We start from the raw sequence: 24,262 nt of genomic DNA on the forward strand, positions 1-24,262 counted from the left end.
CCAACACTATAGTCAATGTGCAACACAACACAACAGTCAATGTCCAACCCAACACTATAGTCAATGCCCAACCCAATGCCAACACTATAGTCAATGCCCAACCCAACGCTATAGTCAATGACCAACCCAACACTATAGTCAATGCCCAACCCAACACTATAGTCAATGGCCAACCCAACACTATAGTCAATGCCCAACCCAACACTATAGTCAATGCCCAACCCAACACTATAGTCAATGCCCAACCCAACACTATAGTCAATGCCCAACCCAACACTATAGTCAATGCCCAACCCAACACTATAGTCAATGCCCAACCCAACACAACAGTCAATGCCCAACCCAACACTATAGTCAATGCCCAACCCAACACTATAGTCAATGCCCAACCCAACACAATAGTCAATGCCCAACCCAACACTATAGTCAATGCCCAACCCAACACTATAGTCAATGCCCAACCCAACACTATAGTCAATGTGCAACACAACACAACAGTCAATGTCCAACCCAACACTATAGTCAATGCCCAACCCAACAACACTATAGTCAATGCCCAACCCAACACTATAGTCAATGCCCAACCCAACACTATAGTCAATGCCCAACCCAACACTATAGTCAATGCCCAACCCAACACTATAGTCAATGCCCAACCCAACACTATAGTCAATGCCCAACCCAACACTATAGTCAATGCAACAACACTATAGTCAATGCCCAACCCAACACTATAGTCAATGCCCAACCCAACACTATAGTCAATGTCCAACCCAACACTATAGTCAATGCCCAACCCAACACTATAGTCAATGCCCAACCCAACACTATAGTCAATGCCCAACCCAACACTATAGTCAATGCCCAACCCAACACTATAGTCAATGCCCAACCCAACACTATAGTCAATGTCCAACCCAACCCAACACTATAGTCAATGCCCAACCCAACACTATAGTCAATGCCCAACCCAACACAACAGTCAATGGCCCAACCCAACACTATAGTCAATGCCCAACCCAACACTATAGTCAATGCCCAACCCAACACTATAGTCAATGCCCAACCCAACACTATAGTCAATGCCCAACCCAACACTATAGTCAATGCCCAACCCAACACTATAGTCAATGTCCAACCCAACACAACAGTCAATGCCCAACCCAACACTATAGTCAATGCCCAACCCAACACTAAACACTATAGTCAATGTCCAACCCAACACTATAGTCAATGCCCAACCCAACACTATAGTCAATGCCCAACCCAACACTATAGTCAATGTCCAACCCAACACTATAGTCAATGCCCAACCCAACACTATAGTCAATGCCCAACCCAACACAACAGTCAATATAGTCAATGCCCAACCCAACACTATAGTCAATGCCCAACCCAACACTATAGTCAATGTCCAACCCAACACACTATAGTCAATGTCCAACCCAACACTATAGTCAATGCCCAACCCAACACTATAGTCAATGCCCAACCCAACACTATAGTCAATGTCCAACCCAACACTATAGTCAATGCCCAACCCAACACTATAGTCAATGCCCAACCCAACACAACAGTCAATGCCCAACCCAACACTATAGTCAATGCCCAACCCAACACTATAGTCAATGTCCAACCCAACACTATAGTCAATGTCCAACCCAACACTATAGTCAATGCCCAACCCAACACTATAGTCAATGTCCCAACCCAACACTATAGTCAATGTCCAACCCAACACTATAGTCAATGCCCAACCCAACACTATAGTCAATGCCCAACCCAACACAACAGTCAATGCCCAACCCAACACTATAGTCAATGCCCAACCCAACACAACAGTCAATGCCCAACCCAACACAACAGTCAATGCCCAACCCAACACTATAGTCAATGCCCAACCCAACACAACCCAATGTCAACCCAACACTATAGTCAATGCCCAACCCAACACTATAGTCAATGTCCAACCCAACCCAACACTATAGTCAATGCCCAACCCAACACTATAGTCAATGCCCAACCCAACACAACAGTCAATGGCCCACCCAACACTATAGTCAATGCCCAACCCAACACTATAGTCAATGCCCAACCCAACACTATAGTCAATGCCCAACCCAACACTATAGTCAATGTCCAACCCAACACTATAGTCAATGCCAACCCAACACTATAGTCAATAACCCAACACAACAGTCAATGCCCAACCCAACACTATAGTCAATGCCCAACCCAACACTATAGTCAATGCCCAACCCAACACTATAGTCAATGCCCAACCCAACACTATAGTCAATGTCCAACCCAACACTATAGTCAATGCCCAACCCAACACTATAGTCAATGCCCAACCCAACACAACAGTCAATGCCCAACCCAACACTATAGTCAATGCCCAACCCAACACTATAGTCAATGCCCAACCCAACACTATAGTCAATGTCCAACCCAACACTATAGTCAATGCCCAACCCAACACTATAGTCAATGCCCAACCCAACACTATAGTCAATGCCCAACCCAACACTATAGTCAATGTCCAACCCAACACTATAGTCAATGCCCAACCCAACACTATAGTCAATGTCCAACCCAACACTATAGTCAATGCCAACCCAACACTACCAATGCAACCCAACACTATAGTCAATGCCAACCCAACACTATAGTCAATGCCCAACCCAACACTATAGTCAATGTCCAACCCAACACTATAGTCAATGCCCAACCCAACACTATAGTCAATGCCCAACCCAACACAACAGTCAATGCCCAACCCAACACTATAGTCAATGCCCAACCCAACACTATAGTCAATGCCCAACCCAACACTATAGTCAATGCCCAACCCAACACTATAGTCAATGTCCAACCCAACACTATAGTCAATGCCCAACCCAACACTATAGTCAATGCCAACCCAACACAACAGTCAATGCAACCCAACACTATAGTCAATGCCCAACCCAACACTATAGTCAATGCCCAACCCAACACTATAGTCAATGCCCAACCCAACACTATAGTCAATGTCCAACCCAACACTATAGTCAATGCCCAACCCAACACTATAGTCAATGCCCAACCCAACACAACAGTCAACCCAACACTATAGTCAATGCCCAACCCAACACTATAGTCAATGTCCAACCCAACACTATAGTCAATGCCCAACCCAACACTATAGTCAATGCCCAACCCAACACTATAGTCAATGCCCAACCCAACACTATAGTCAATGTCCAACCCAACACTATAGTCAATGCCCAACCCAACACTATAGTCAATGCCCAACCCAACACCCAACACTATAGTCAATGCCCAACCCAACACTACAGTCAATGCCCAACCCAACACAATAGTCAATGCCCAACCCAACACTATAGTCAATGCCCAACCCAACACTATAGTCAATGCCCAACCCAACACTATAGTCAATGCCCAACCCAACACTATAGTCAATGCCCAACCCAACACTATAGTCAATGCCCAACCCAACACTATAGTCAATGCCCAACCCAACACTATAGTCAATGCCCAACCCAACACTATAGTCAATGCCCAACCCAACACTATAGTCAATGCCAACCCAACACTATAGTCAATGCCCAACCCAACACTATAGTCAATGTCAATGTCCAACCCAACACTATAGTCAATGCCCAACCCAACACTATAGTCAATGCCCAACCCAACACTATAGTCAATGCCCAACCCAACACTATAGTCAATGTCCAACCCAACACTATAGTCAATGCCCAACCCAACACTATAGTCAATGTCAACCCAACCCAACACTATAGTCAATGCCCAACCCAACACTATAGTCAATGCCCAACCCAACACAACAGTCATAGTCAATGCCCAACCCAACACTATAGTCAATGCCCAACCCAACACTATAGTCAATGCCCAACCCAACACTATAGTCAATGTCCAACCCAACACTATAGTCAATGCCCAACCCAACACTATAGTCAATGTCCAACCCAACACAACAGTCAATGCCCAACCCAACACTATAGTCAATGCCCAACCCAACCCAACCCAACACTATAGTCAATGTCCAACCCAACACTATAGTCAATGCCCAACCCAACACTATAGTCAATGCCCAACCCAACACTATAGTCAATGCCCAACCCAACACTATAGTCAATGCCCAACCCAACACTATAGTCAATGCCCAACCCAACACTATAGTCAATGTCCAACCCAACACTATAGTCAATGTCCAACCCAACACTATAGTCAATGCCCAACCCAACACTATAGTCAATGTCCAACCCAACACTATAGTCAATGTCCAACCCAACACTATAGTCAATGCCCAACCCAACACTATAGTCAATGCCCAACCCAACACAACAGTCAATGCCCAACCCAACACTATAGTCAATGCCCAACCCAACACAACAGTCAATGCCCAACCCAACACAACAGTCAATACCCAACCCAACACTATAGTCAATGCCCAACCCAACACAACAGTCAATGTCCAACCCAACACTATAGTCAATGCCCAACCCAACACTATAGTCAATGTCCAACCCAACCCAATACTATAGTCAATGCCCAACCCAACACTATAGTCAATGTCCAACCCAACCCAACACTATAGTCAATGCCCAACCCAACACTATAGTCAATGTCCAACCCAACACTATAGTCAATGCCCAACCCAACACTATAGTCAATGTCCAACCCAACCCAACACTATAGTCAATGCCCAACCCAACACTATAGTCAATGCCCAACCCAACACAACAGTCAATGGCCCACCCAACACTATAGTCAATGCCCAACCCAACACTATAGTCAATGCCTAACCCAACACTATAGTCAATGCCCAACCCAACACTATAGTCAATGTCCAACCCAACACTATAGTCAATGCCCAACCCAACACTATAGTCAATGTCCAACCCAACACAACAGTCAATGCCCAACACTATAGTCAATGCCCAACCCAATACTATAGTCAATGTCCAACCCAACACTATAGTCAATGCCCAACCCAACACTATAGTCAATGTCCAACCCAACACTATAGTCAATGCCCAACCCAACACTATAGTCAATGCCCAACCCAACACAACAGTCAATGCCCAACCCAACACTATAGTCAATGCCCAACCCAACACTATAGTCAATGCCCAACCCAACACTATAGTCAATGTCCAACCCAACACTATAGTCAATGCCCAACCCAACACTATAGTCAATCAATATAGTCAATGCCCAACCCAACACTATAGTCAATGCCCAACCCAACACTATAGTCAATGTCCCAACCCAACACTATAGTCAATGTCCAACCCAACACTATAGTCAATGCCCAACCCAACACTATAGTCAATGCCCAACCCAACACTATAGTCAATGCCCAACCCAACACTATAGTCAATGCCCAACCCAACACTATAGTCAATGCCCAACCCAACACAACAGTCAATGCCCAACCCAACACTATAGTCAATGCCCAACCCAACACTATAGTCAATGTCCAACCCAACACTATAGTCAATGTCCAACCCAACACTATAGTCAATGCCCAACCCAACACTATAGTCAATGTCCCAACCCAACACTATAGTCAATGTCCAACCCAACACTATAGTCAATGCCCAACCCAACACTATAGTCAATGCCCAACCCAACACATAGTCAATGCCCAACCCAACACTATAGTCAATGCCCAACCCAACACTATAGTCAATGCCCAACCCAACACTATAGTCAATGCCCAACCCAACACTATAGTCAATGCCCAACCCAACACAACCCAACACTATAGTCAATGCCCAACCCAACACTATAGTCAATGTCCAACCCAACAACACTATAGTCAATGCCCAACCCAACACTATAGTCAATGCCCAACCCAACACAACAGTCAATGGCAAACACTATAGTCAATGCCCAACCCAACACTATAGTCAATGCCCAACCCAACACTATAGTCAATGCCCAACCCAACACTATAGTCAATGTCCAACCCAACACTATAGTCAATGCCCAACCCAACACTATAGTCAATGTCCAACCCAACACAACAGTCAATGCCCAACCCAACACTATAGTCAATGCCCAACCCAACACTATAGTCAATGTCCAACCCAACACTATAGTCAATGCCCAACCCAACACTATAGTCAATGTCCAACCCAACACTATAGTCAATGCCCAACCCAACACTATAGTCAATGCCCAACCCAACACAACAGTCAATGCCCAACCCAACACTATAGTCAATGCCCAACCCAACACTATAGTCAATGCCCAACCCAACACTATAGTCAATGCCCAACCCAACACTATAGTCAATGCCCAACCCAACACTATAGTCAATGCCCAACCCAACACTATAGTCAATGTCCAACCCAACACTATAGTCAATGTCCAACCCAACACTATAGTCAATGCCCAACCCAACACTATAGTCAATGTCCAACCCAACCCAACACTATAGTCAATGTCCAACCCAACACTATAGTCAATGCCCAACCCAACACTATAGTCAATGCCCAACCCAACACTATAGTCAATGCCCAACCCAACACTATAGTCAATGCCCAACCCAACACTATAGTCAATGTCCAACCCAACCCAACACTATAGTCAATGCCCAACCCAACACTATAGTCAATGCCCAACCCAACACAACAGTCAATGCCCAACCCAACACTATAGTCAATGCCCAACCCAACACTATAGTCAATGCCCAACCCAACACTATAGTCAATGCCCAACCCAACAACAATGTCCAACCCAACACTATAGTCAATGCCCAACCCAACACTATAGTCAATGTCCAACCCAACACAACAGTCAATGCCCAACCCAACACTATAGTCAATGCCCAACCCAACACTATAGTCAATGCCAACCCAACACTATAGTCAATGCCCAACCCAACACTATAGTCAATGTCCAACCCAACACTATAGTCAATGCCCAACCCAACACTATAGTCAATGCCCAACCCAACACAACAGTCAATGCCCAACCCAACACTATAGTCAATGCCCAACCCAACACTATAGTCAATGCCCAACCCAACACTATAGTCAATGTCCAACCCAACACTATAGTCAATGCCCAACCCAACACTATAGTCAATGCCCAACCCAACACTATAGTCAATGTCCAACCCAACACTATAGTCAATGCCCAACCCAACACTATAGTCAATGCCCAACCCAACACTATAGTCAATGCCCAACCCAACACTACAGTCAATGCCCAACCCAACACTATAGTCAATGCCCAACCCAACACTATAGTCAATGCCCAACCCAACACTATAGTCAATGCCCAACCCAACACTATAGTCAATGCCCAACCCAACACTATAGTCAATGCCCAACCCAACACTATAGTCAATGCCCAACCCAACACTATAGTCAATGCCCAACCCAACACTATAGTCAATGCCCAACCCAACACTATAGTCAATGCCCAACCCAACACTATAGTCAATGCCAACCCAACACTATAGTCAATGCCCAACCCAACACTATAGTCAATGCCCAACCCAACACTATAGTCAATGCCCAACCCAACACTATAGTCAATGCCCAACCCAACACTATAGTCAATGCCCAACCCAACACTATAGTCAATGTCCAACCCAACACTGCCCAACCCAACACTATAGTCAATGCCCAACCCAACACTATAGTCAATGCCCAACCCAACACTATAGTCAATGTCCAACCCAACACTATAGTCAATGCCCAACCCAACACTATAGTCAATGTCCAACCCAACCCAACACTATAGTCAATGCCCAACCCAACACTATAGTCAATGCCCAACCCAACACAACAGTCAATGGCCCACCCAACACTATAGTCAATGCCCAACCCAACACTATAGTCAATGCCCAACCCAACACTATAGTCAATGCCCAACCCAACACTATAGTCAATGTCCAACCCAACACTATAGTCAATGCCCAACCCAACACTATAGTCAATGTCCAAACCAACACAACAGTCAATGCCCAACCCAACACTATAGTCAATGCCCAACCCAACACTATAGTCAATGACCAACCCAACACTATAGTCAATGTCCAACCCAACACTATAGTCAATGCCCAACCCAACACTATAGTCAATGCCCAACCCAACACTATAGTCAATGCCCAACCCAACACTATAGTCAATGTCCCAACCCAACACTATAGTCAATGCCCAACCCAACACTATAGTCAATGTCCAACCCAACACTATAGTCAATGCCCAACCCAACACAACAGTCAATGCCCAACCCAACACTATAGACAATGCCCAACCCAACACTATAGTCAATGTCCAACCCAACACTATAGTCAATGCCCAACCCAACACTATAGTCAATGCCCAACCCAACACAACAGTCAATGCCCAACCCAACACTATAGTCAATGCCCAACCCAACACAACAGTCAATGCCCAACCCAACACAACAGTCAATACCCAACCCAACACTATAGTCAATGCCCAACCCAACACAACAGTCAATGTCCAACCCAACACTATAGTCAATGCCCAACCCAACACTATAGTCAATGTCCAACCCAACCCAATACTATAGTCAATGCCCAACCCAACACTATAGTCAATGTCCAACCCAACCCAACACTATAGTCTATGCCCAACCCAACACTATAGTCAATGTCCAACCCAACACTATAGTCAATGCCCAACCCAACACTATAGTCAATGTCCAACCCAACCCAACACTATAGTCAATGCCCAACCCAACACTATAGTCAATGCCCAACCCAACACAACAGTCAATGGCCCACCCAACACTATAGTCAATGCCCAACCCAACACTATAGTCAATGCCTAACCCAACACTATAGTCAATGCCCAACCCAACACTATAGTCAATGTCCAACCCAACACTATAGTCAATGCCCAACCCAACACTATAGTCAATGTCCAACCCAACACAACAGTCAATGCCCAACCCAACACTATAGTCAATGCCCAACCCAATACTATAGTCAATGTCCAACCCAACACTATAGTCAATGCCCAACCCAACACTATAGTCAATGTCCAACCCAACACTATAGTCAATGCCCAACCCAACACCAATGCCCAACCAACACTATAGTCAATGCCCAACCCAACACTATAGTCAATGCCCAACCCAACACTATAGTCAATGCCCAACCCAACACTATAGTCAATGTCCAACCCAACACTATAGTCAATGCCCAACCCAACACTATAGTCAATGCCCAACCCAACACTATAGTCAATGCCCAACCCAACACTATAGTCAATGCCCAACCCAACACTATAGTCAATGCCCAACCCAACACTATAGTCAATGCCCAACCCAACACTATAGTCAATGTCAACCCAACACTATAGTCAATGCCCAACCCAACACTATAGTCAATGCCCAACCCAACACTATAGTCAATGTCCAACCCAACACTATAGTCAATGCCCAACCCAACACTATAGTCAATGTCCAACCCAACCCAACACTATAGTCAATGCCCAACCCAACACTATAGTCAATGCCCAACCCAACACAACAGTCAATGGCCCACCCAACACTATAGTCAATGCCCAACCCAACACTATAGTCAATGCCCAACCCAACACTATAGTCAATGCCCAACCCAACACTATAGTCAATGTCCAACCCAACACTATAGTCAATGCCCAACCCAACACTATAGTCAATGCCCAACCCAACACTATAGTCAATGTCCAACCCAACACTATAGTCAATGCCCAACCCAACACTATAGTCAATGCCCAACCCAACACAACAGTCAACCCAACACTATAGTCAATGCCCAACCCAACACTATAGTCAATGCCCAACCCAACACTATAGTCAATGTCCAACCCAACACTATAGTCAATGCCCAACCCAACACTATAGTCAATGCCCAACCCAACACTATAGTCAATGCCCAACCCAACACTATAGTCAATGTCCAACCCAACACTATAGTCAATGCCCAACCCAACACTATAGTCAATGCCCAACCCAACACAACAGTCAATGCCCAACCCAACACTATAGTCAATGCCCAACCCAACACAACAGTCAATGCCCAACCCAACACAACAGTCAATGCCCAACCCAACACTATAGTCAATGCCCAACCCAACACTATAGTCAATGCCCAACCCAACACTACAGTCAATGTCCAACCCAACACTATAGTCAATGCCCAACCCAACACTATAGTCAATGTCCAACCCAACACTATAGTCAATGCCCAACCCAACACTATAGTCAATGTCCAACCCAACCCAACACTATAGTCAATGCCCAACCCAACACTATAGTCAATGTCCAACCCAACACTATAGTCAATGCCCAACCCAACACTATAGTCAATGTCCAACCCAACCCAACACTATAGTCAATGCCCAACCCAACACTATAGTCAATGTCCAACAACAACACAGTCAATGCCCAACCCAACACTATAGTCAATGCCCAACCCAACCCAACACTATAGTCAATGTCCAAAACAACACTATAGTCAATGTCCAAAACAACACTATAGTCAATGCCCAACCCAACACTATAGTCAATGTCCAACCCAACCCAACACTATAGTCAATGCCCAACCCAACACTATAGTCAATGTCCAACCCAACCCAACACTATAGTCAATGTCCAAAACCCAACACTATAGTCAATGCCCAACCCAACCCAACACTATAGTCAATGCCCAACCCAACACTATAGTCAATGTCCAACCCAACACTATAGTCAATGTCCAACCCAACACTATAGTCAATGCCCAACCCAACCCACACTATAGTCAATGCCCAACCCAACAACACTATAGTCAATGTCCAACCCAACACTATAGTCAATGTCCAACCCAACAACACTATAGTCAATGCCCAACCCAACACACTATAGTCAATGCCCAACCCAACCCAACACTATAGTCAATGTCCAACCCAACACTATAGTCAATGTCCAAAAATAGTCAATGTCAACCCAACACTATAGTCAATGCCCAACAACACTATAGTCAATGTCCAAAACAACACTATAGTCAATGTCCAAAACAACACTATAGTCAATGCCCAACCCAACAACAGTCAATGCCCAACCCAACACTATAGTCAATGCCCAACCCAACACTAAGTCAATGCCAACACTATAGTCAATGCCCAACCCAACACTATAGTCAATGTCCAACCCAACACTATAGTCAATGCCCCCAACCCAACACTATAGTCAATGCCCAACCCAACACTATAGTCAATGTCCAAAACAACACTATAGTCAATGTCCAACCCAACACTATAGTCAATGCCCAACCCAACACACTATAGTCAATGCCCAACCCAACACACTATAGTCAATGTCCAACCCAACACTATAGTCAATGTCCCAACCCAACACTATAGTCAATGCCCAACCCAACACACTATAGTCAATGCCCAACCCAACACTATAGTCAATGTCCAACCCAACACTATAGTCAATGTCCAACCCAACACTATAGTCAATGTCCCAACCCAACACTATAGTCAATGCCCAACCCAACCCAACACTATAGTCAATGTCCAACCCAACACTATAGTCAATGCCCAACCCAACACTATAGTCAATGCCCAACCCAACACTATAGTCAATGCCCAACCCAACACTATAGTCAATGCCCAACCCAACACTATAGTCAATGCCCAACCCAACACTATAGTCAATGCCCAACCCAACACTATAGTCAATGCCCAACCCAACACAACAGTCAATGCCCAACCCAACACTATAGACAATGCCCAACCCAACACTATAGTCAATGCCCAACCCAACACTATAGTCAATGTCCAACCCAACACTATAGTCAATGCCCAACACAACACTATAGTCAATGCCCAACCCAACACTATAGTCAATGTCCAACCCAACACTATAGTCAATGTCCAACCCAACACTATAGTCAATGCCCAACCCAACACTATAGTCAATGTCCAACCCAACCCAACACTATAGTCAATGTCCACCCAACACTATAGTCAATGCCCAACCCAACACTATAGTCAATGTCCAACCCAACCCAATACTATAGTCAATGCCCAACCCAACACTATATCAATGTCCAACCCAACACTATAGTCTATGCCCAACCCAACACTATAGTCAATGTCCAAAACAACACTATAGTCAATGCCCAACCCAACACTATAGTCAATGTCCAACCCAACACTATAGTCAATGCCCAACCCAACACTATAGTCAATGCCCAACCCAACAACAATATAGTCAATGTCCAACCCAACACTATAGTCAATGCCCAACCCAACACTATAGTCAATGTCCAAAACAACACTATAGTCAATGTCCAAAACACTATAGTCAATGTCCAACCCAACACTATAGTCAATGCCCAACCCAACACTATAGTCAATGCCCAACCCAACAACACTATAGTCAATGTCCAACCCAACACTATAGTCAATGTCCAACCCAACACACTATAGTCAATGCCCAACCCAACACTATAGTCAATGCCCAACCCAACAACAGTCAAGTCAATGTCCAACCCAACACTATAGTCAATGTCCAACCCAACACATAGTCAATGTCCAACCCAACACTATAGTCAATGCCCAAACCAACCCAACACTATAGTCAATGTCCAAAACAACACTATAGTCATGTCCAAAACAACAAACCCAACACTATAGTCAATGCCCAACCCAACACTATAGTCAATGCCCAAACCCAACACTATAGTCAATGCCCAACCCAACACTATAGTCAATGCCCAACCCAACCCAACAATATAGTCAATGTCCAACCCAACACTATAGTCAATGCCCAACCCAACACTATAGTCAATGTCCAACCAACACTATAGTCAATGTCCAACCCAACACTATAGTCAATGTCCAACCCAACACTATAGTCAATGCCCAACCCAACCCAACACTATAGTCAATGCCCAACCCAACACTATAGTCAATGTCCAACCCAACACTATAGTCAATGCCCAACCCAACACTATAGTCAATGCCCAACCCAACCCAACAGTCAATGCCCAACCCAACACTATAGTCAATGCCCAACCCAACACTATAGTCAATGCCCAACCCAACACTATAGTCAATGTCCAACCCAACACTATAGTCAATGCCCAACCAACCCAACACTATAGTCAATGTCCAACCAACACTAAGTTCAATGTCCAAAACAACACTATAGTCAATGCCCAACCCAACACTATAGTCAATGCCCAACCCAACACTATAGTCAATGCCCAACCCAACACTATAGTCAATGCCCAACCCAACACTATAGTCAATGCCCAACCCAACACTATAGTCAATGCCCAACCCAACACAATAGTCAATGCCCAACCCAACACTATAGTCAATGCCCAACCAACCCAACACACTATAGTCAATGTCCAACCCAACACTATAGTCAATGCCCAACCCAACACTATAGTCAATGCCCAACCCAACACTATAGTCAATGTCCAACCCAACACTATAGTCAATGTCAACCCAACACTATAGTCAATGCCCAACCCAACACTATAGTCAATGCCCAACCAACCCAATGTCCAACCCAACACTATAGTCAATGCCCAACCCAACACTATAGTCAATGCCCAACCCAACACAACAGTCAATGCCCAACCCAACACTATAGTCAATGCCCAACCCAACACTATAGTCAATGTCCAACCCAACCCAACACTATAGTCAATGCCCAACCCAACACTATAGTCAATGCCCAACCCAACACAACAGTCAATGCCCAACCCAACACTATAGTCAATGCCCAACCCAACACTATAGTCAATGCCCAACCCAACACTATAGTCAATGCCCAACCCAACACTATAGTCAATGTCCAACCCAACACTATAGTCAATGCCCAACCCAACACTATAGTCAATGTCCAACCCAACACAACAGTCAATGCCCAACCCAACACTATAGTCAATGCCCAACCCAACACTATAGTCAATGCCCAACCCAACACTATAGTCAATGCCCAACCCAACACTATAGTCAATGTCAACCCAACACTATAGTCAATGCCCAACCCAACACTATAGTCAATGCCCAACCCAACACAACAGTCAATGCCCAACCCAACACTATAGTCAATGCCCAACCCAACACTATAGTCAATGCCCAACCCAACACTATAGTCAATGTCCAACCCAACACTATAGTCAATGCCCAACCCAACACTATAGTCAATGCCCAACCCAACACTATAGTCAATGTCCAACCCAACCCAACACTATAGTCAATGTCCAACCCAACACTATAGTCAATGCCCAACCCAACACTATAGTCAATGCCCAACCCAACACAACAGTCAATGCCCAACCCAACACTATAGTCAATGCCCAACCCAACACAACAGTCAATGCCCAACCCAACACAACAGTCAATACCCAACCCAACACTATAGTCAATGCCCAACCCAACACTATAGTCAATGCCCAACCCAACACAACAGTCAATGTCCAACCCAACACTATAGTCAATGCCCAACCCAACACTATAGTCAATGTCCAACCCAACCCAACACTATAGTCAATGCCCAACCCAACACTATAGTCAATGTCCAACCCAACCCAACACTATAGTCTATGCCCAACCCAACACTATAGTCAATGTCCAACCCAACACTATAGTCAATGCCCAACCCAACACTATAGTCAATGTCCAACCCAACCCAACACTATAGTCAATGCCCAACCCAACACTATAGTCAATGTCCAACCCAACCCAACACTATAGTCAATGCCCAACCCAACAACACTATAGTCAATGCCCAACCCAACACTATAGTCAATGTCCAAAACAACACTATAGTCAATGTCCAAAACAACACTATAGTCAATGCCCAACCCAACACTATAGTCAATGTCCAACCCAACACTATAGTCAATGCCCAACCCAACACTATAGTCAATGCCCAACCCAACCCAACAATATAGTCAATGTCCAAAACAACACTATAGTCAATGCCCAACCCAACACTATAGTCAATGTCCAAAACAACACTATAGTCAATGTCCAAAACAACACTATAGTCAATGTCCAACCCAACACTATAGTCAATGCCCAACCCAACACACTATAGTCAATGCCCAACCCAACACTATAGTCAATGTCCAACACAACACTATAGTCAATGTCCAACCCAACACTATAGTCAATGTCAATAGTCCCCAACCCAACACTATAGTCAATGTCCCAACCACTATAGTCAATGTCCAAAACAACACTATAGTCAATGCCCAACCCAACACTATAGTCAATGCCCAACCCAACACTATAGTCAATGCCCAACCCAACACTATAGTCAATGCCCAACCCAACACTATAGTCAATGCCCAACCCAACACTATAGTCAATGCCCAACCCAACACTATAGTCAATGCCCAACCCAACACTATAGTCAATGCCCAACCCAACACTATAGTCAATGCCCAACCCAACACTATAGTCAATGCCCAACCCAACACTATAGTCAATGCCCAACCCAACACTATAGTCAATGCCCAACCCAACACTATAGTCAATGCCCAACCCAACACTATAGTCAATGCCCAACCCAACACTATAGTCAATGCCCAACCCAACACTATAGTCAATGCCCAACCCAACACTATAGTCAATGTCCAACCCAACACTATAGTCAATGCCCAACCCAACACTATAGTCAATGCCCAACCCAACACTATAGTCAATGTCCAACCCAACACTATAGTCAATGTCCAACCCAACACTATAGTCAATGCCCAACCCAACACTATAGTCAATGTCCAACCCAACCCAACACTATAGTCAATGTCCAACCCAACACTATAGTCAATGCCCAACCCAACACTATAGTCAATGCCCAACCCAACACAACAGTCAATGCCCAACCCAACACTATAGTCAATGCCCAACCCAACACTATAGTCAATGTCCAACCCAACCCAACACTATAGTCAATGCCCAACCCAACACTATAGTCAATGCCCAACCCAACACAACAGTCAATGGCCCACCCAACACTATAGTCAATGCCCAACCCAACACTATAGTCAATGCCTAACCCAACACTATAGTCAATTCCCAACCCAACACTATAGTCAATGTCCAACCCAACACTATAGTCAATGCCCAACCCAACACTATAGTCAATGTCCAACCCAACACAACAGTCAATGCCCAACCCAACACTATAGTCAATGCCCAACCCAATACTATAGTCAATGTCCAACCCAACACTATAGTCAATGCCCAACCCAACACTATAGTCAATGTCCAACCCAACACTATAGTCAATGCCCAACCCAACACTATAGTCAATGCCCAACCCAACACAACAGTCAATGCCCAACCCAACACTATAGACAATGCCCAACCCAACACTATAGTCAATGCCCAACCCAACACTATAGTCAATGTCCAACCCAACACTATAGTCAATGCCCAACCCAACACTATAGTCAATGCCCAACCCAACACTATAGTCAATGTCCAACCCAACACTATAGTCAATGCCCAACCCAACACTATAGTCAATGCCCAACCCAACACTATAGTCAATGCCCAACCCAACACTATAGTCAATGCCCAACCCAACACTATAGTCAATGCCCAACCCAACACTATAGTCAATGCCCAACCCAACACTATAGTCAATGTCCAACCCAACACTATAGTCAATGCCCAACCCAACACTATAGTCAATGCCCAACCCAACACAACAGTCAATGCCCAACCCAACACTATAGTCAATGCCCAACCCAACACAACAGTCAATGCCCAACCCAACACAACAGTCAATACCCAACCCAACACTATAGTCAATGCCCAACCCAACACTATAGTCAATGCCCAACCCAACACAACAGTCAATGTCCAACCCAACACTATAGTCAATGCCCAACCCAACACTATAGTCAATGTCCAACCCAACCCAATACTATAGTCAATGCCCAACCCAACACTATAGTCAATGTCCAACCCAACCCAACACTATAGTCTATGCCCAACCCAACACTATAGTCAATGTCCAACCCAACACTATAGTCAATGCCCAACCCAACACTATAGTCAATGTCCAACCCAACCCAACACTATAGTCAATGCCCAACCCAACACTATAGTCAATGTCCAACCCAACCCAACACTATAGTCAATGCCCAACCCAACCCAACACTATAGTCAATGCCCAACCCAACCCAACACTATAGTCAATGTCCAAAACAACACTATAGTCAATGTCCAAAACAACACTATAGTCAATGCCCAACCCAACACTATAGTCAATGCCCAACCCAACCCAACACTATAGTCAATGCCCAACCCAACACTATAGTCAATGCCCAACACAACCCAACAATATAGTCAATGTCCAAAACAACACTATAGTCAATGCCCAACCCAACCCAACACTATAGTCAATGTCCAAAACAACACTATAGTCAATGTCCAAAACAACACTATAGTCAATGTCCAACCCAACACTATAGTCAATGCCCAACCCAACACTATAGTCAATGCCCAACCCAACCCAACACTATAGTCAATGTCCAAAACAACACTATAGTCAATGTCCAAAACAACACTATAGTCAATGTCCAACCCAACACTATAGTCAATGCCCAACCCAACACTATAGTCAATGCCCAACCCAACACTATAGTCAATGCCAAAACAACACTATAGTCAATGCCCAACCCAACACTATAGTCAATGCCCAACCCAACACTATAGTCAATGCCCAACCCAACATTATAGTCAATGCCCAACCCAACACTATAGTCAATGCCCAACCCAACACAACAGTCAATGCCCAACCCAACACTATAGTCAATGCCCAACCCAACACTATAGTCAATGCCCAACCCAACACTATAGTCAATGCCCAACCCAACACTATAGTCAATGCCCAACCCAACACTATAGTCAATGCCCAACCCAACACTATAGTCAATGCCCAACCCAACACTATAGTCAATGCCCAACCCAACACAACAGTCAATGCCCAACCCAACACTATAGTCAATGTCCAACCCAACACTATAGTCAATGCCCAACCCAACACTATAGTCAATGTCCAACCCAACACTATAGTCAATGCCCAACCCAACACTATAGTCAATGCCCAACCCAACACTATAGTCAATGTCCAACCCAACACTATAGTCAATGTCCAACCCAACACTATAGTCAATGCCCAACCCAACACTATAGTCAATGCCCAACCCAACACTATAGTCAATGTCCAACCCAACACTATAGTCAATGCCCAACCCAACACTATAGTCAATGCCCAACCCAACACAATAGTCAATGCCCAACCCAACACTATAGTCAATGCCCAACCCAACACTATAGTCAATGTCCCAACCCAACACTATAGTCAATGCCCAACCCAACACTATAGTCAATGCCCAACCCAACACAACAGTCAATATAGTCAATGCCCAACCCAACACTATAGTCAATGCCCAACCCAACACTATAGTCAATGCCCAACCCAACACTATAGTCAATGTCCAACCCAACACTATAGTCAATGCCCAACCCAACACTATAGTCAATGTCCAACCCAACACAACAGTCAATGCCCAACCCAACACTATAGTCAATGCCCAACCCAATACTATAGTCAATGTCCAACCCAACACTATAGTCAATGCCCAACCCAACACTATAGTCAATGTCCAACCCAACACTATAGTCAATGCCCAACCCAACACTATAGTCAATGCCCAACCCAACACAACAGTCAATGCCCAACCCAACACTATAGACAATGCCCAACCCAACACTATAGTCAATGCCCAACCCAACACTATAGTCAATGTCCAACCCAACACTATAGTCAATGCCCAACCCAACACTATAGTCAATGCCCAACCCAACACTATAGTCAATGTCCAACCCAACCCAACACTATAGTCAATGCCCAACCCAACACTATAGTCAATGCCCAACCCAACACTATAGTCAATGCCCAACCCAACACTATAGTCAATGCCCAACCCAACACTATAGTCAATGCCCAACCCAACACAACAGTCAATGCCCAACCCAACACAACAGTCAATACCCAACCCAACACTATAGTCAATGCCCAACCCAACACTATAGTCAATGCCCAACCCAACACAACAGTCAATGTCCAACCCAACACTATAGTCAATGCCCAACCCAACACTATAGTCAATGTCCAACCCAACCCAATACTATAGTCAATGCCCAACCCAACACTATAGTCAATGTCCAACCCAACCCAACACTATAGTCAATGCCCAACCCAACACTATAGTCAATGTCCAACCCAACACTATAGTCAATGCCCAACCCAACACTATAGTCAATGTCCAACCCAACCCAACACTATAGTCAATGCCCAACCCAACACTATAGTCAATGTCCAACCCAACCCAACACTATAGTCAATGCCCAACCCAACCCAACACTATAGTCAATGCCCAACCCAACCCAACACTATAGTCAATGTCCAAAACAACACTATAGTCAATGTCCAAAACAACACTATAGTCAATGCCCAACCCAACACTATAGTCAATTTCCAACCCAACCCAACACTATAGTCAATGCCCAACCCAACACTATAGTCAATGCCCAACCCAACCCAACAATATTGTCAATGTCCAAAACAACACTATAGTCAATGCCCAACCCAACACAACACTATAGTCAATGTCCAAAACAACACTATAGTCAATGTCCAAAACAACACTATAGTCAATGTCCAACCCAACACTATAGTCAATGCCCAACCCAACCCAACACTATAGTCAATGCCCAACCCAACCCAACACTATAGTCAATGTCCAACCCAACACTATAGTCAATGCCCAAACCAACCCAACACTATAGTCAATGTCCAAAACAACACTATAGTTCATGTCCAAAACAACACTATAGTCAATGCCCAACCCAACACTATAGTCAATGCCCAACCCAACACTATAGTCAATGCCCAACCCAACACTATAGTCAATGCCCAACCCAACACTATAGTCAATGCCCAACCCAACACAACAGTCAATGCCCAACCCAACACTATAGTCAATGCCCAACCCAACACTATAGTCAATGCCCAACCCAACACTACAGTCAATGCCCAACCCAACACTATAGTCAATGCCCAACCCAACACTATAGTCAATGCCCAACCCAACACTATAGTCAATGCCCAACCCAACACTATAGTCAATGCCCAACCCAACACTATAGTCAATGTCCCAAACACTATAGTCAATGCCCAACCCAACACTATAGTCAATGCCCAACCCAACACTATAGTCAATGCCCAACCCAACACAACAGTCAATGGCCCAACCCAACACTATAGTCAATGCCCAACCCAACACTATAGTCAATGCCCAACCCAACACTATAGTCAATGCCCAACCCAACACATAGTCAATGTCAACCCAACACTATAGTCAATGCCCAACCCAACACTATAGTCAATGTCCAACCCAACACAACAGTCAATGCCCAACCCAACACTATAGTCAATGCCCAACCCAACACTATAGTCAATGACCAACCCAACACTATAGTCAATGTCCAACCCAACACTATAGTCAATGCCCAACCCAACACTATAGTCAATGCCCAACCCAACACTATAGTCAATGTCCAACCCAACACTATAGTCAATGCCCAACCCAACACTATAGTCAATGCCCAACCCAACACTATAGTCAATGCCCAACCCAACACTATAGTCAATGTCCAACCCAACACTATAGTCAATGCCCAACCCAACACTATAGTCAATGCCCAACCCAACACTATAGTCAATGTCCAACCCAACACTATAGTCAATGCCCAACCCAACACTATAGTCAATGCCCAACCCAACACTATAGTCAATGCCCAACCCAACACTATAGTCAATGCCCAACCCAACACTATAGTCAATGCCCAACCCAACACTATAGTCAATGCCCAACCCAACACTATAGTCAATGCCCAACCCAACACTATAGTCAATGTCAACCCAACACTATAGTCAATGCCCAACCCAACACTATAGTCAATGTCCAACAACCCAACACTATAGTCAATGCCCAACCCAACACTATAGTCAATGCCCAACCCAACACAACAGTCAATGCCCAACCCAACACTATAGTCAATGCCCAACCCAACACTATAGTCAATGCCCAACCCAACACTATAGTCAATGTCCAACCCAACACTATAGTCAATGCCCAACCCAACACTATAGTCAATGCCCAACCCAACACTATAGTCAATGTCCAACCCAACAACACTATAGTCAATGCCCAACCCAACACTATAGTCAATGCCCAACCCAACACTATAGTCAATGCCCAACCCAACCCAACACACTATAGTCAATGCCCAACCCAACACAACAGTCAATGCCCAACCCAACACAATAGTCAATGCCCAACCCAACACTATAGTCAATGCCCAACCCAACACTATAGTCAATGCCCAACCCAACACAACAGTCAATGTCCAACCCAACACTATAGTCAATGCCCAACCCAACACTATAGTCAATGTCCAACCCAACCCAACACTATAGTCAATGCCCAACCCAACACTATAGTCAATGTCCAACCCAACCCAACACTATAGTCAATGCCCAACCCAACACTATAGTCAATGCCAACCCAACACTATAGTCAATGCCCAACCCAACACTATAGTCAATGTCCAACCCAACCCAACACTATAGTCAATGCCCAACCCAACACTATAGTCAATGTCCAACCCAACCCAACACTATAGTCAATGCCCAACCCAACCCAACACTATAGTCAATGCCCAACCCAACCCAACACTATAGTCAATGTCCAAAACAACACTATAGTCAATGTCCAAAACAACACTATAGTCAATGCCCAACCCAACACTATAGTCAATGCCAACCCAACAACACTATAGTCAATGCCCAACCCAACACTATAGTCAATGCCCAACCAACCCAACACTATAGTCAATGTCCAACAACACTATAGTCAATGCCCAACCCAACCAACACTATAGTCAATGTCCAAAACAACACTATAGTCAATGTCCAAAACAACACTATAGTCAATGTCCAACCCAACACTATAGTCAATGCCCAACCCAACACTATAGTCAATGCCCAACCCAACACTATAGTCAATGTCCAAAACAACACTATAGTCAATGTCCAACCCAACCCAACACTATAGTCAATGCCCAACCCAACCCAACACTATAGTCAATGCCCAACCCAACAACACTATAGTCAATGTCCAACCCAACACTATAGTCAATGCCCAACCCCCAACACTATAGTCAATGTCCAAAACAACACTATAGTTCATGTCCAAAACAACACTATAGTCAATGCCCAACCCAACACTATAGTCAATGCCCAACCCAACACTATAGTCAATGCCCAACCCAACACTATAGTCAATGCCCAACCCAACACTATAGTCAATGCCCAACCCAACACTACAGTCAATGCCCAACCCAACACTATAGTCAATGCCCAACCCAACACTATAGTCAATGCCCAACCCAACACTATAGTCAATGCCCAACCCAACACTATAGTCAATGCCCAACCCAACACTATAGTCAATGCCCAACCCAACACTATAGTCAATGCCCAACCCAACACTATAGTCAATGCCCAACCCAACACAACAGTCAATGCCCAACCCAACACTATAGTCAATGCCCAACCCAACACTATAGTCAATGCCCAACCCAACACTATAGTCAATGCCCAACCCAACACAATAGTCAATGGCCCAAACACTATAGTCAATGCCCAACCCAACACTATAGTCAATGCCCAACCCAACACTATAGTCAATGCCCAACCCAACACTATAGTCAATGTCCAACCCAACACTATAGTCAATGCCCAACCCAACACTATAGTCAATGTCCAACCCAACACTACAGTCAATGCCCAACCCAACACTATAGTCAATGCCCAACCCAACACTATAGTCAATGCCCAACCCAACACTATAGTCAATGCCCAACCCAACACTATAGTCAATGCCCAACCCAACACTATAGTCAATGCCCAACCCAACACTATAGTCAATGCCAACCCAACACTATAGTCAATGCCCAACCCAACACTATAGTCAATGCCCAACCCAACACAACAGTCAATGCCCAACCCAACACTATAGTCAATGCCCAACCCAACACTATAGTCAATGCCCAACCCAACACTATAGTCAATGCCCAACCCAACACTATAGTCAATGCCCAACCCAACACTATAGTCAATGTCAACCCAACACTATAGTCAATGCCCAACCCAACACTATAGTCAATGTCCAACCCAACCCAACACTATAGTCAATGCCCAACCCAACACTATAGTCAATGTCCAACCCACACTATAGTCAATGCCCAACCCAACACTATAGTCAATGTCCAACCCAACAACACTATAGTCAATGCCCAACCCAACACTATAGTCAATGTCCAACACTATAGTCAATGTCCAACCCAACACTATAGTCAATGCCCAACCCAACCCAACACTATAGTCAATGCCAACCCAACCCAACACTATAGTCAATGTCCAAAACAACACTATAGTCAATGTCCAAAACAACACTATAGTCAATGTCCAACCCAACACTATAGTCAATGCCCAAACCAACCCAACACTATAGTCAATGTCCAAAACAACACTATAGTCAATGTCCAAAACAACACTATAGTCAATGGCCAACCCAACACGATAGTCAATGCCCAACCCAACCCAACACTATAGTCAATGCCCAACCCAATACTATAGTCAATGCCCAACCCAACCCAACACTATAGTCAATGTCCAAAACAACACTATAGTCAATGCCCAACCCAACACTATAGTCAATGCCCAACCCAACCCAACACTATAGTCAATGTCCAAAACAACACTATAGTCAATGTCCAAAACAACACTATAGTCAATGCCCAACCCAACACTATAGTCAATGCCCAACCCAACCCAACACTATAGTCAATGCCCAACCCAACACTATAGTCAATGCCCAACCCAACCCAACACTATAGTCAATGTCCAAAACAACACTATAGTCAATGCCCAACCCAACACTATAGTCAATGCCCAACCCAACCCAACACTATAGTCAATGTCCAAAACAACACTATAGTCAATGTCCAACCCAACACTATAGTCAATGCCCAACCCAACACTATAGTCAATGCCCAACCCAACACTATAGTCAATGTCCAACACAACACTATAGTCA

This window comes from Oncorhynchus nerka, linkage group LG10, assembly GCF_034236695.1.
Source record: "Oncorhynchus nerka isolate Pitt River linkage group LG10, Oner_Uvic_2.0, whole genome shotgun sequence".
In the NCBI taxonomy this organism is placed as follows: Eukaryota; Metazoa; Chordata; class Actinopteri; order Salmoniformes; family Salmonidae; genus Oncorhynchus; species Oncorhynchus nerka.